A 15,702-nucleotide genomic window follows, 5' to 3' on the forward strand; every position below is an offset into this window, starting at 1 on the left:
GAAACTGCAGTGAAGAGAGAGAATGAATCATTTATGTGAGAAATCTCTCCTTTACGAAGTGAATTAAAGCTTCTGCTTTTATGCAAAAGACATTTTATTAACTGAGTGAAACAAACCAGAGAAGTTTAACAGTGTGTGGCTCCCTCTAGTGGATGTTGTGGAGTATTCTGTTGTCTTTGCTCCAAAGGTTTTTGTACAGAGTTTTGCTGTTTCCTGTCACTGTGGGCTGCAGAGCACAGTAGTACACAGCAGAGTCAGACACTGCAGCAGAGGAGATCTGAAGAGTCATCAGTGTTTGATCTTCACTCACATTAATCTCTATTAATGTGAGTGAAGATGTTCTCTGACGTCTGAGCTACTCCCGTTTAAAGTGCAGCGGCCACTGGAAGTAGGTTTGATGTTTTGGTAGCTTTTGGTACCTGTGGTTTTTGTGAAGTGCATGGTTGTTTGTTTTTGTTTGTTTTGGGGTTTGTGTTTGTTTTAAATTTTGGAAAAAAATTTTTAAAAATAAAAAAATATAAAAAAAAACACAATAAGCTGGTGTGGAAGACTGTTAAAACTGCAACTCCTGGTCCCAGAACTGGATCGTCACGTTTCTGTTGTCTTTGTCATCAGTCACACGAGAATCAGAGGTTTAACAGTGTGTGGCTCCCTCTAGTGGATGTTGTGGAGTATTCTGTTGTCTTTGCTCCAAAGGTTTTTGTACAGAGTTTTGCTGTTTCCTGTCACTGTGGGCTGCAGAGCACAGTAGTACACAGCAGAGTCAGACACTGCAGCAGAGGAGATCTGAAGAGTCATCAGTGTTTTATCTTCACTCACATTAATAGAGATTAATGTGAGTGAAGAGATTTCTTTTTTCATCACTTCTCCGGATGGTAAATGAGAGATCAGGAACTCTGGTGGTTTTCCAGGATATTGTCGATACCAGTAGAAATTATCACTTCCAGTTGCCTTTTTGGAGTATCTATAGGACAGAGTAGCAGTGCTGCCTTCTACACTGAACACTTCTTTGTTGGTTGGAGTGAGATCTTCACAGCTGACACCTAAAGGAACAGAAACATGTTTTATTCTTTTATAAATCATCACAATTCAAATGTGTTTCTTTAAACACACAGATTGTAACGTACCTGTTAGAATGGTGAGAATCAGTAAAGAAAGTGCAAAATAGTCCAAAGACAACATGTTGAATGAAGGTAAAGTTTATGGTTTGTGTTGAACTCTGTTGAATGTGGAGGTTTCTCTCTCTTCTAGTTCAGTAACAGCTCAGCTCCTCCCTGAATCTCTCCTCCTCCTCTCTGATCTGGATTTGAACTTCTCTCACTTCCTCCTGCTTTACACACTAGTAGCAGCATCTTCACTTTCAGGTGGGAGGAGCTCTAATATTTTTTGTAACTTCATCTCAGCCAATCAAATACTTTTCTGATTCCACAGCAGCTTAGTATGATTAACAGAGAGTGGTACTCATGACCCTTGATCAGTGGTTGTTGATCAATGGTTGTGACAATTTGCATACTAATGGTCATAAACTGACCTCACAGCCCAGTGTTCATTCAGTGCTGCTGGTTTCAGTCATTGTGCAAATGTCCTGTTTCTAAGGTTGGAAACCTGCAGTCAGCTGAGACTGAAGACGTCACCTGATGATGATGAAACGTTTCTCCCACTGAAAACATCCAGATGAACAGAATCAACTTTTTGGGATTTGCTTACCTGGATGACTGAGCGTGCATGTTGGTGTTCCAGGATATTGTTAATATCAGAAGATCATTTATACTCATTGAAGCTTTTTTTCTGAGGTATTCATAAACTTGTTCACGTTGCCCCTTCATGTGGCAGCCCTGATATCACACCATCATCTTCACACAGGAAATATTCATATTAATTTCTCTCCACTACGATTAATACATGATTTAAATCCCTGGAGCAACCTCTCAGTGTCATGATTACAGGAATGCATCGACTCTAACGCAGCCCACATGAGGCTAAAGCTTTACATGCTTTTATTTTGAGAAGGTTCAAAGACAGGGGGGCAGGTAAGTAGGTTTCCTGCAGAGGGACAGAGCAGGGAGACACCAGAGAACTGCCCGAGAGAACGACTGCTGAGTATCAGTGCAGTCAGAATTGCTTATATAGTATTTATTAGAGTCCTTTCTTGTGTTTCACTTTTAGAGTTTCTGTGTCAGGGAGGTAAGTGAAGGCTTCAGAAGGCTGAGTGGGTGGAGAGTGGATGGGCAGGTGAGTTTTCCAGGTGAGTTTTCCAGCTCTGTTACAAGTCAGTCCTTTCCAAACAGCAGACGATGAGAGAATCCTTCAGGTTTCAGGTAACTCAAGTCCACAGAGCTATGAGCAGACACAAGAGAACATGGTGAGGTAACAGAAGCTACAAGCACAATCTGATAAGTCATAAATTAAAGCTGAATTACCACCAGAATGAAGACAACAATCTGACAAAGAGTGGATGTTTCAGCTGGACCTTTCATTCCCCAAAACACGAGGAGTTAATGAGATCTGGTTAGGAGGTTAGCAACACTACAAGCACCAACCAGCTTGCAGCCAAAGCTCTGCACAGCCCCATCAGCAATGAGTCCCCAGCCTCACTCAGACTGCTGCCAAAGCTCTGCTGGAGGTGGGAGTTGAAGATCACCTGAACCACTTTGATACGCCAGGCCTGTCCAGCATTCTCCCCCACCACCTGACTCAACTCACCCCCAGATGGTGATCAGATGACAGCTCAGCTCCTCTCTTCACCAGAGTGTCCAGAACACACTGCTGCAGACCTGATGATGCAATTACAGAGTCAAGCATCAACCTATACTGTGGTTAGCACACAAGTCCAGTAAAACAGAAACCACCATTGTGTCACTCGGACACATAAAGTCCTCAGAAGCACAATAGAGTTACCAGATGATGCAGCGTCCAGGATCCTGCTCAGAGATCTCAAGAAGGCCAGGCACTCTGAAATGTTGTTCAGAGCAGAAGCACAGAGGAGAGTCTGGACCTGCCAGAGGGGGAACATCACAAAGTACCAGAGCAGGACAATGATGAAGGAGAGCATCATCATCTGATGTGATGAGTTCAAAGAGAATAAATGGAACAAGCATGAGATGGTCTTCCTGGTTGGACTTTTAGCTTCATGTGAGAGATTTTACCTTAAAGAGATAAACCTCTGTTACTCTGTTTATTTTGCTTCTGCTGCATTTCTGCATGTCCTCATCCACTAAATATAAAATAGTGTAAATGAGCAGCTTTTGATGTTTGACAGTTTTTATTGTGTCTGAACGTTCCTGCAGTTGGTTTGTGGTTGATGTGGATTTGCTGCTCATGTGAATCCTCCCACAGTGTTTCATTAGCAGCTGTAACCACAGTGACTCTGATAAAACAGGAATTAGCAGAATCCATCTGATATGAAGCTGTGCTTTGAATACCACTTCCCTCCTCTTTGAAGAGTAGTCAGATATCTGTGTTCAGGTTTTTGTACAGCCTCTTCTACACTTTGTATCACTGTGTTTGTAGAGCACAGTAGTAGAGAGCTGTGTCTGCCAGGGTTAGGGCTGCTATGGTCAGATTAGTTGATCGATCTGATGTTTCTGATCGATATCGATTATCAGGAATATATTCACCTGTGTATCCTTGTCCATCTTTCCAGAGTATAAACTGAGGAGCCTGAAGATCAGAATGATGTCTGTACCAGTGTAGGCGGGGATAACCTGTTGTCTCATAGCTACATGTGAGTTTGACAGATTCTCCTTCTGTTTTAGTGACTTCAGGTTGTTGAGGAGTGATTGAGTCTCCAGCTGTTAGTCCTGGAAAAAGAAAGAAGAAAAGTAATGAAATGCAGTCTGTATATCTGCTTAATGCAGCAGCTTCAACTAAACTTTAATCCCTGTTCTTAAACTCACCTATAATGTGAGATAGAAGCAAAAAGAGGTGCAGCAACATGTCTTTGGAGTTATTAAAGCCAGACAGACAGCACATGAACAATGTTCTTCCACTGCAGCACAATGACCAACAAATAATGTCATTGGATGAGCTCAACTTCAGTGGGCGGGGCCAGTTTAATAGCTCAGCCAATCAAATAGTTTTGTGCTTCCACGGCAGCTCTGTCTCTGTCTCTGATCTTTACTGCTTCATTTCTCTGTTGTCTTTGTCATCAGTCCAATGACACAAGAATCAGAGGTTTAACAGTGTGTGGCTCCCTCTAGTGGATGTTGTGGAGTATTCTGTTGTCTTTGCTCCAAAGGTTTTTGTACAGAGTTTTGCTGTTTCCTGTCACTGTGGGCTGCAGAGCACAGTAGTACACAGCAGAGTCAGACACTGCAGCAGAGGAGATCTCCAGATCTGCACGTTTCTCTGTTTTGTCAATGTGAGCTGAGAATCCCGACACAGCTCGATGAACTGATCCTTCCTCTGTGATGTAGAGCAGGAACTCTGGTCTGGATCTCTGGTACTGTCGGTACCACTGGATATTGTAGATAGAACCATCATATGTACAGGTCAGGTTGATGTTTCCTCGCTCTGCAACAGCTTCTTCAGCACGTTCCTGCTTTATGCTGTTCATGGAGCCCAAAGCTGCAAATGAATGATTCATGTCAGTCAGTCTTTTTCTTCCTTTGTGAGCATAATGAGATGAAGAAATCTGCTAATAATAACTCTGATCAAATCTTGTCACAATGAGACTTTTCTGTGTTCTAACACTCACCTATGCAGTGAGAGAAAAGTACAAACAGGTAAAGGAACATGTTTCAGGTGCTGAAGTCACACAGCAGATGAACAAAGTTCAGCAGAATGAAAAGACTAAGCAGCCTCTCTGCTGCACAGCCTTCTCCTCAACATCAGGCTGGCTGAAACCATCTCATTGGCTGAGTTCAGCATCAGTGGGTGGAGCCAGACAGAAACCTGTTTAGGGTCTTTATGAACAGCAAAACATCTGCTGGTTATTTTTACAGCTGTCCTTGTTCAAGTCAATTCTGTTTTATTTACACAATGCCAAATCACAACAAAAGTTGCCTCCAGTTGCTTTGCACTATAAGGTAAAGACCCCACAATAACACAAGAAACCAGAGAAAATCCCAACAATTATATGATTATGAGCGAGCACTTTGGCGACAGTGGGAAGGAAAAACTCCCTTTTAACAGGAAGAACCAGGCTCAGGGAGGGGCGGGGCCATCTGCTGTGACCAGTTGGGGTGAGAGAAGGAAGACAGGACAAAGACATGCTGTGGAAGAGAGACAGAGATTAATAACAGATATGATTCAGTGCAGAGAGGTCTATTAACACATAGTGAGTGAAGAAGAAACACCCAGTGCATCATGGGAATCCCCGGCAGCCTACGTCTATTGCAGCATAACTAAGGGAGGATTCAGGGTCACCTGGCCAGCCCTAACTATATGCTTTAGCAAAAAGGAAAGTTTGAAGCCTAATCTTGAAAGTAGAGATAGTGTCTGTCTCCTGATTATGAAACAGGAGACAGACACTTGGAACCAGTGCTCAGTCCACTCCTGTACGTCCTCTTCAGCTACGACTGTGTCCCCTTCCAGAGCAACACCTCCATCATTAAGTTCATTGGCGACACAGCCATCACGGGGCTGATCACTAGTAAAAAGGAGGCTGCTTACAGGGAAGAGGTGGCTCAGCTGCTGTCATGGTGCCTGGAAAATTATCTCTCCTTAAATGCTAAGACTAAGGAGATGATTATTGACCCAAGAATCAGGAGAGAGCAGCACGCCCCACTATACATCAACAGGACTCGGGTGGAGAGGGTGAAGATCTTCAAATTCCTCAGCACTCACATCAGTGAGGATCTCACCTGGACCCATGACACACAGTAGATCATCAACAAGGCTCAACAACAACTCTTCTTCCTAAGGAAGCTGAGAAAATCTGGATTAACCTCTAAACTGCTCAGCAACTTTCACAAATGCACAGTGGAGAGTAGGGATGGGTATCGTTTAGGTTTTATCCGATACCGGTGCCAAACTGGTACTTTTGAAACTGTGCCGGTGCTTAAACGGTGCTCAAACCGGTGCTTAAAACATTGAGAACACAAAATTGGTCCAAAAACCTCTCATGTTCAGCTGTTTTTTTGTGAAAAGATAACAATGTTAGCCTTTTCTGCAGCTGTGGGGCATATATGGTATCACTCTTGGCTGGAAGCGGTGCTTAAACATGGAAAAAACACAAACTTTGTCCTAAACCTCTCATGTTTAGCTGTTTCCCACTTTTTCTTTGGTCATTTTAGCCTTTTTGTCCAGGGTGAAGGGAGTATCTGCCATCAAACAAGAAGACAGCCGCATGTAGCTATGATGATGTTTGCTAGTTCACCTTACATGCATTAATGTAATAACGTGGTTAGCCTACTCAACGTAAATTACACACGAACATTAAGCTACTCACGCAGAGAAGAACGGCTGCTGCTGCATCATCATCCTCATCATTCCTGCTACACTGGCAGGGCTAGGGGCCAGGACTCTCCTCTTCGGGTTTTTGGGGGATGTTGCTAACTCTGGGTCCGATAACAGGCACCACACCCGCAGTAGATGTGCTCGGTGTGAGGTCTCGCAGCAAGCTATCAAATACGGCGCATTTCTCTGCTTTTAAAAAAAAAACGCTATGCGTCGCCAGGTGTTTCATCAGATTTGAGGTGTTACCTCCTTTGACAGTATCACAGTATCAGCTTAAAGCACTTGTTGCTGCTGAGTTTGCATCTTTTGCTGTGAAGTACAGCCAGACTTTTGACCGCTTCGCCTTGGGCCTTTTTAATCTGTAGCTCTGCTCTAAAAGAACGTACATACCTGGACCCGCCTACTATCCTCGGAAACGTAAAATGATTGGCTAGAATCTAAAGTGTATCACAGCTCAGGAAAACAAAGCACCGAAATGTGCGCTGCTTTTCGGTCTGGTTACTACCGTTTATGTCAGAACCGGTGCCATGACACCGGTACCCATCCCTAGTGGAGAGTATCCTGACAAACTCCATCACAGTGTGGTACGGGAACAGCACCACTCAGGACAGGAAGGCTCTCCGGCGTGTAATCGACTCGTCTATGGAGTACCCCTCCCACCACTACAGGACATTTACAACACTCGGGTCATGCAAAGGACTCACAACATCATCAAGGATAGGCCCCACCCACAGCACACACTGTTCACACTCCTGCTATCTGGCAGTCGCTACAGGAGTGTGAAAGCAAGGAAGAACAATCTCAAAAAGAGTTTCTATCCATCAGGCTGCTGAATCACTGACTAATTGTCAAACTGTTATTATCTGTCCTGACCTGTAAATTTGCAATTTTGAACTTTTATATAGAATATAATACAACTTCATAGAATATAAAGAATTTGAATATTTGGTTGGACTCATCTGGTTGTGTCAGGGCTCTGCTTTGCAGTGTCATGTTCTGCTGCTCCTGAGGCTGATGTTCAAGGATTATAAGAGAGGACGAGTGTTACGAGTTCAAAATTGGGGATGGATACAAGAGGAAAAAACCACAATAACAACACTGGTCCGGCCGGGTTGAGTCAAACGATGATTTTAATGATCACACGCGTGGGAGATGGACACTGTATGCAGACAGCCTCAGATCTCAAAATGGTGGAGCATTGCTCAAACTTTTATAGCCTCTGGTGCCCCCACCTTATCATAAAAGCCTAAACATTCACATGCTTTTCTCTCACACGGCGCCTAAGCTACGACCTTGGCTCCCCATTTATCTGCTCCTGCTGAGATGGGGCAGAAAACTCCAGTATATTCTGTTCTCTTCTAATCAGACAAATAGGCGATGACTTTCTGCGAACAGTATTTTTCTTATAACTCAGCAGTATAATGCATCATAAAACAATATCCTTCATTCACAATAAATCAGCAGTTTAATGTAATGCAAATCAGTTTAACAAATGCAATAGTTATCACCTTCTTCTAATTCAGGAGAATAATGCAAACTAAAACTACATAATAATTCACAATCTTTAATTAGGGGTCTAACATGGCATAAAATAATATTATAATTCAACACGAGGTAGCTGAGAACATTATTGCCGAGGCCACAAAAACGCCAGCTGAAAGTTCATCCCACAAGAATTGTTATTTTATACTTCAAATAGTTTTCATTTTAATCATCACAACCTGCATCCTAACAAATCATAGAGGTTTAACAGTGTGTGGCTCCCTCTAGTGGATGTTGTGGAGTATTCTGTTGTCTTTGCTCCAAAGGTTTTTGTACAGAGTTTTGCTGTTTCCTGTCACTGTGGGCTGCAGAGCACAGTAGTACACAGCAGAGTCAGACACTGCAGCAGAGGAGATGCTCATCTTGATTTCTGTTCCCTTCACTTGAATCTTCAGTCCAGGAACTTTTTCTTCTCCTACTGATCCTGAAGGTGAGTGTGAGATCAGGAACTCTGGTGCTTTTCCTGGATGTTGTCGATACCAGAAGAAATAATCACCAGTTGACACTTTGTAAGTGTAGGTCAGAGTAACTGTGCTGCCTTCTACACTGGACTCTTCATCTTTGACTGGAGTGAGCTGATCACATGTGACACCTGAAGGAAGAGAGAACGTTTTCAATCAATAATTGACGTTAATGAATAATTTGAGTTGAACATAGTTTCCTGTGTAGGTGAGCAGACCTGTGAGAGTGAGAAGAATCAGAGGAAACACACAGTGATGTAATGACAGCATGTTGAGGAACATAAAGTTTGTTTTGTGTTGAACTCTGTTGAATGTGGAGGTTTTTCTCTCTTCTATAGTTCAGTAACAGCTCAGCTCCTCCCTGAATCTCTGCTCCTCCTCTCTGCTCTCAGTCACTCCTCCTCCTGTGCTTCACACACTTTATAACCAAAATGATTTAAGGGAGCCGTGTGACACGTCACACAAGCAGAAGTCACATTAACCATGTAGACAGAGTCAGAGAGTCGCTGATACTCACACAGTTAAAAAGTCTGAAACTTGAGACATTTGGAGAAAAATGTGTAAGAAGTCCTGAATTCAAGAAACATCTCAGAATAGTTTGTGTATGTTTTTTTTTTTTTTTTTGCCTGTCCCATTTGGTTCTTTAGCCATCAAAATTGTTGTCTGAAGACCAACAAGGATACCCAATGGATTTACTTTGCCAATTGGATCATCGTGGCATTCCCTTATTGGTCCATTTGGTCGATCTTTGTTTTTATTATTTATTATATTTTATTTTCAGATGTTACAGACGGGACAGACATGAGTGGGGGATAGGAAAGGGAGAAAGAAAGAGGAAGGAAAGGAAAAACAGAAGGGGAGAGGGACAGTGAGAGAGGGGGGGAGAAAAAAAATAAGAATCTCCTGGATCACCTGTTGAGAGAAGAATAGAAAACAAGCAAAAAAACAAAAAAACCAAAGCAACATACTAAACACAACACCATCGCATTAATCTAGCTAAGTGTAAACAGCAGTAAATACTAAATATTCAATGTTGTTGTGCAGCACGCAGGACAGATGTGCTTCGAAGTAGCAGCCAAGAAAGGTGTAATTTAAGTCTACGAGCAGTGAACACCCGTGTGCATACCTGTGTGGATCAGCACGCTTGTATTCCAAAGGTTTCTCCATGTAACGATCTGCTAGGGAGTGTGGGGGAGCCACAGCCCCGTCCTCCAGGGTATGAAGCAGGTATGGAGGAGATCAAAACTCCAGACATCCAGAGGCCCCCAGAACACAAGAGACCATAGAAGACCAACAGAGGGGCAGCCGCGCCACTGTCCCAGTAAGAGCTGAGGAGAGTCCCAGATGAGGGCTCACTCAGCAGCCGCGGAGCAGAAGCCAGGGGGGGTTGCAGTGATGCGCCCGTGAGCTCCGCCGGCAGCCAGCCGTGCCTGAGTGACCGAGCCCCAGGCCGAGAGGCCGGGGGCACCCCACCTCCGAAGTGGTCCGAGCGAGCCCCAGGCTCCAGGCCCCGATAAGCGGCCGCCAAGGAGTGAGCCGGTGTGTACCTGGACGCCCATCCCCGGACACAAAGAACCACCAACGCACCGACACCTGAGGGAGTCCGCCACCGGCAGGGGAAGTGGTGGTAGGGGGAGATAGGCCTCCAAACCTTGGAGGGCCTGAGATGTCCCCAGAGAGGTGGTGTCTGATACCCAACCTGACATATAGACACAGACATACAGGCACACACAGATACAAACATCCATTCCCACCCTCATGCTCTCACTTACTCCACACTCAACCAACGTGGAGACAGACATAACAAGACGCTGTACACACGATCACACTCCCCAAGCATACTCTACAAACCGGGTCTAGGTACCCTTGCCCCTGGAGGGGGGAACTGCACCCAGACCCAGGTGGTGTTACCCTTTTCCCTGCGGTGAGGAGAGGCAGACCGCCCCGACTCCGTAGCAGCAGGGAGGCCCCACACTCCAGACCACAGTCGGACGGCCAACTCCTCCTCCTAGCCCCCCCCTGCTCCAGCAGGCCGCAGAGAATGGGGGTGAGAGAAGACTCCAAACCTCCCTCCACCCGCTCATTGTAGTGTTGATGCATGTGTGTTCTAAGGTGCATTTAAAACCCAGGAGGGCATGGAGCTACCTGTAAATTTATTCTAAAATGTTTTGGCTTTGAAATCTGATCAGAGGAAGACATGTGTCACAAATGATCTCTGTTGTGTTATGCATTGAGCAACAGTAGCGTTTGGCCATGACCCTGTCTTTGGCGTATCTTCTCCGGTAATGTTGTGAACAAATGTTTCAGCAGGAGTAAAAGAGGAAATAGATCATGTACATGCTCGTGCCTTGGGAAACTTTCATCTTTGTGAGCATTAATATGTTCAGATAGAACGTGGATAAGTCTTTGACACCACCTTTTAGGTCATGTAATGTAATGTGCATGTTTTTAAAGTAGGTTCATTATTAAGTCTGGCATTGACGTGTGTATTAGCGAGGAATTTATTTTTCATACAAAAGAAAAAAGCCTTAAGAAGGAAAAGGTTTATAAAGAGCTTCAGTAAAATGAAGAAAAACAAGACTTGCTCCATTTATCAGCTTCAGCTTCCTGCTTCTCATAAAGCACTTTTCTACTTGAGCGCTCAGAGTGCTTCATACAACAGCCTCATTCACCCTTTCACACACATTTATACTCAGAGCAATTTCAGGTTAATCAAAGCCTCCCGTAAAAATCTGTTTTCTAGTTGTAATCTGCTGAATGAATCATCTGCAAGAGATAAAATCATCTGTTAAAATATTCTTAATATTCTGTGAGCAAACAAAACAGAGAAAGATGAGTGTTTGGTTTGAAACAGGAATGTTCCCACGGCTGTGTTTCTTCCAGCTCTGCTGCTCTGCTGCTGCATGACAGGCTTCACCTGAGCTGAACACTGTGATTACAAGACTCAGGAGGAGACTCGTGACGTTATTGTAGCTGCTGAAGTTCACTGTCACAGCTGTGCCTCATTCTCTCAGAGTCTACAGAGGTTTAACAGACTGTGGCTCCCTCTAGTGGATGTTGTGGAGTATTCTGTTGTCTTTGCTCCAAAGGTTTTTGTACAGAGTTTTGCTGTTTCCTGTCACTGTGGGCCTCACAGCACAGTAGTACACAGCAGAGTCTGTCACTGCAGCAGAGGAGATCTGAAGGTTCAGACCATTTCTGTCATCGACCATTCTGACAGAAAGTTTGGAATTTGTTGTGTTTTGTGTTCCAAAGTTAAAGGTCAGGAACTCTGGTGGTTTTCCAGGATATTGTCGATACCAGTAGAACTGATCACTTCCAGTTGCTTGTCTGGAGTATCTGTAGGACAGAGTAGCTGTGCTGCCTTCCAAACTGGACTCTTCAGCTTTGCTGGCAGTGAGTTGTTGACAGCTGACACCTAAAGAAACAGAAATCTGTAAATATTTTACAAAGAAATCGTGAATAATAATTAAAATATTAGGATGAAGTTTTTTCACATGTACCTGTTAGAATCATGATGATTAACAGAGAAGTTTCATAACAGCCCAACAACAACATGTTGGACTGAATCTTCTGTGTTGAATGTGGAGGTTTCTCTGTCTCGTCTGCTCTTCAGTCGCAGCTCAGCTCCTCCCTGAATCTGTGTCTCCTCTGGTTTTTATTTCCTGATCAAATCTTGTCACCATGAGACTTTTCTGTGTTCTAACACTCACCTATGCAGTGAGAGAAAAGTACAAACAGGTAAAGGAACATGTTTCAGGTGCTGAAGTCACACAGCAGATGAACAAAGTTCAGCAGAATGAAAAGACTAAGCAGCCTCTCTGCTGCACAGCCTTCTCCTCAACATCAGGCTGGCTGTTAGCTAACAAGAGCAGAACATATACAAAATACTGAATATAACAAACATTTAAGTCATGAATTAAGATTCATGAGCTTTCTTCCAGTCTGACCAGAACTACAAATGGAAATTCCGATATGAAGATCTCCATGCACTACTCAGAAAACCTTACAGTCCATGACATTAATTGCCAATACACCCAACAACACAAAACAGCCAATCAACCAAAGCGGTCGCCCCATGATCGTAAGGTCAGGGGTTCGAATCCCCTGAACGGCTACCCTGAGGTACCCCTGAGCAAGGTACCATCCCCACACAGTGCTCCCCGGGCGCTGCACTGGTGTCTGCCCACTGCTTCACTGAGTGAATTTCCCCACGGGGATCAATACAAAGTGTGCAGTATTATTATTGTGTACAACGTTAGCAGCATGAACTGGCCACACAGGTGAACAGGCCAATACACATTGCACTTCTACATCCACTAAATGCCTAAAAGACTAAAGCTGTCCTTTCCAGGCAGGGCTCCACGTCCACTCAGTTCTTTAGCAACGCGCACGACTCACACTGTGTGTCGACATCCCCCGCTGAGTCAGTCCGCTCAAACTCTGATCCCTGGAACATGTGTTCAATAGTGCACCTGTGCCCTCTCGCCACAAGGGGGCTCCCACACACAGTTGACAGCCTTTCCAACACAGAGGACAGATTCTGTAAAATATCGGCTGCACATGATCTTGGGTCTGATTATTGTAGGGTCTACCTCACAATATAAAGCACCTTGAGGGGACTGTTGTTGGAATTTGGTGCGATTAATAATGTTTGAACTTTTAAGGTTGTTCAACATTCGTAGTTCTGTTTTGCATTTTGGAACATTTAGTTGTTTATTATAATGCAGTCTTAAGGCTTTACATTACATATTTTGACTTTGTGTATCTGTGTTGGTAGGCAGGTTGGACTCAAATATATGATTTGTAAAGTTCATTGGAGGCGTATAGTGCTCCAGGGACTCCAGGGAGGAAAGGAGTCCACACAACACTCTCTCAACTCAGGGTTTGTCTTACCACACACCTGGGAAGATCAAAACCAGGAGTCTACACAGAAGAAACACACAGCAAGTATCTTGAAGCATCAGAAGCAGCACAAACACTGAGCAGGAGGAGCCAGGGCTTCACTAACTCTAATCCAACAGTCCAGTGAAGAATGACAGCCAGCTCAATTCTGCATTTGAGATCATCGGAGACACGTGGGTCAGGTCAGAGGCAGCAAGCTGAGACGAGGCCCACTCAGGAACACGAACAACAACAAAGGAACACAAACAACAACAAAGGAACACAAACAACAACAAAGGAACACAGACAGAGGAGAGAGAGAAAACTAAAGTCCAGAGACAGACAGCAAACAAACCGAGAAATCAGCCGGAGACGACAGAGACCATCACATTTGGCTTTTAATTCAATGTAGGTTTAATAAGTTTTTAGATTGAGTTGAATCATTTCAGTTTAGTTTGCAATGTTTAAGAATATTTATTTTTAACTGTCATTGTCTGTTTTAGTTTTAGTCTTTATTAATTATTATTGCCTGGATGGCAAACGTCACATAAAGCCTCATAAAGCCTCATAAAGCCTCATAAAGCCTCATAAAGCCTCATCCAAAACTTCTGGATGGATGCAAACTGCATTTCGTTGGCCTGTACCTGTGCATGTGCAATGACAATAAAGTTGAATTCTATTCTATTCTATTCTATTCTATAAAGCCTCATAAAGCACATTTTGAACGTTTTGATCAAATTCACAAATATTGAAACTACGGGGATTTCCACCGTTAATCTTTCTTTTTTCCAAGTTCACAAAATAATTTCAGGTCTAGTTTTTATTTTTGTTTTAGTTAACCAAAAGGCTTTTCACATGCAGATTATATTAGTTCACTATAATAACCGTGATATATACACAGTAAAGGTGTTCCTCAAAAATGCACTGTAAGTGTAAGAAGTGGACACGAGTGATGACGAGCAGGTCCAGATGCTTCTAAACACGGAAAGAAAGAAAGGAACATTTTGGCTTCATCTCAGGAGAAAGTAGCGCTGACTGAACTGGTTGTTGCTACTGCAGTGGTCTGAATGCTCCCATCTGTTAATCTACAGCAAAAATCATGACATTTCAAACGTGATCCAAATAAATTAGTTAATCCTGTGAAATTACACTGTCAGAGTGAAGGGCTGCATTAAAATAGGTGACTCTGAAAAATATTTGTAACACAAAGTATTTGCAGTAATGTTGTTCACCTGGTTCAGAGTTTAATTTGTTCCCTTTCCGATCGTGTCCTCTCGTGTCAGCTCCCCTAGTTAAAGGTTCTGACGTCCTGACGGTTGCTGGTCTAGTTTTACCTTCTGTCTCATTGCTTCTGATGATCCTCACCTGCGTCTTGTTACACTCTTGTTTCTCCTGATGCCTCTGACCCTCGGGTGTTTAAATAGTGCTGTTTATTCCTCAGTGTCTGTGTCAGTCTATGTTGACCTACCATCATGTGTTCCCTGGTTGACTGGAGATGAGTTTTCTGGAGTTCGTCTGTTGCTGCCTTCTTAGTCAGCAGTCTTATTGCACCGGTCACCCAGGTCACCACCATCACCGCTGCCACCCAGCATTCAAGCTGTGACGCTGGTGCCCAGCTTGTAAGAGCTCCTGTTATTCGGCATTCCAGACAGTTCCATGAATGAACCAGCTTCATCATTGGTGTGGTTGTGGTGGGAGGATGAGGAGCCATGCTCCCTCTTCCAGGAGGAAGAGTGTTCTTGTCACCGGTTCTCCCCGTGGTTCAGTCCAGATGAAGCCAGTGAATGTTGTGCCTGTTTACCCAGACTAGCTCAGTTAGGCACAACGAGAGCAGGCAAACCCTGAGAGTTTCCTGACCCCAGGCAACCAGCGCAGTGTCCGCAGCCTATCAATAAACACTGTTCCAGGTTTATGTAGACGACTTAGCTGCTGCTCCTCTCATTCAGTATTATTAAAGTGAAATTCTGTAGTCTGCATTTCATGTTGTGCAGCCTCATTTAACTACAGTTGGTGCTACAAGTTGTTGTATAAACTTCCTGAGATTAAAACCACTCGTGGCTCTGATCATGTTAATGACTATTACATATCTGGACTTCATATGATTGCTGGGTTTCTCTCTGCGTGTATTATTGTGGGGTCGACCTTACAATATAAAGCACCTTGAGGCGGCTGTTGTTGTGATTTGGTGCTGTGTAAATAAAGTTGAATTCAATTTAAACATCATGATGAATTTCTCATCTAAAGCTCTCATTGAAAGTCTCCAGGTGAGGAAAAACGTGGTTGTTGTATCAGTGACTTTAAAATACTCGAAGCAGAAGAAACACACTTCACACAAAGCACATCAGTAAAGAAAACTGAAGATCAATATATATTTAGTCTCTATCACACAAAGAACATTGTTCAAGCAGGAATTTCT

At 43.6% G+C, this 15,702-nt stretch overlaps 1 long non-coding RNA gene and 1 pseudogene across 2 annotated transcripts in view; both read right to left on the bottom strand.

Moving 5' to 3' along the window:
• The window catches only part of LOC147307576 (uncharacterized), a 293,817-nt pseudogene that overhangs the window by 17,671 nt on the left and 260,444 nt on the right, over nt 1–15,702 (bottom strand). The window lies entirely within an intron of this gene.
• LOC147307577 (uncharacterized) lies at nt 11,684–14,629 on the bottom strand. Its single transcript, XR_015126033.1, has 3 exons — nt 14,519–14,629; nt 11,906–12,115; nt 11,684–11,820 (listed from the first exon to the last, which is right to left on the bottom strand). It is a non-coding gene; the product is annotated as an uncharacterized LOC147307577 (long non-coding RNA).

The sequence above is a fragment of the Aulonocara sp. 'chitande type north' Nkhata Bay genome, linkage group LG18 (genome assembly GCF_057382095.1).
Source record: "Aulonocara sp. 'chitande type north' Nkhata Bay isolate Kocher_YH1m ecotype deep benthic linkage group LG18, A_spYH_male_GT1.1, whole genome shotgun sequence".
Lineage (NCBI taxonomy): Eukaryota > Metazoa > Chordata > Actinopteri > Cichliformes > Cichlidae > Aulonocara > Aulonocara sp. 'chitande type north' Nkhata Bay.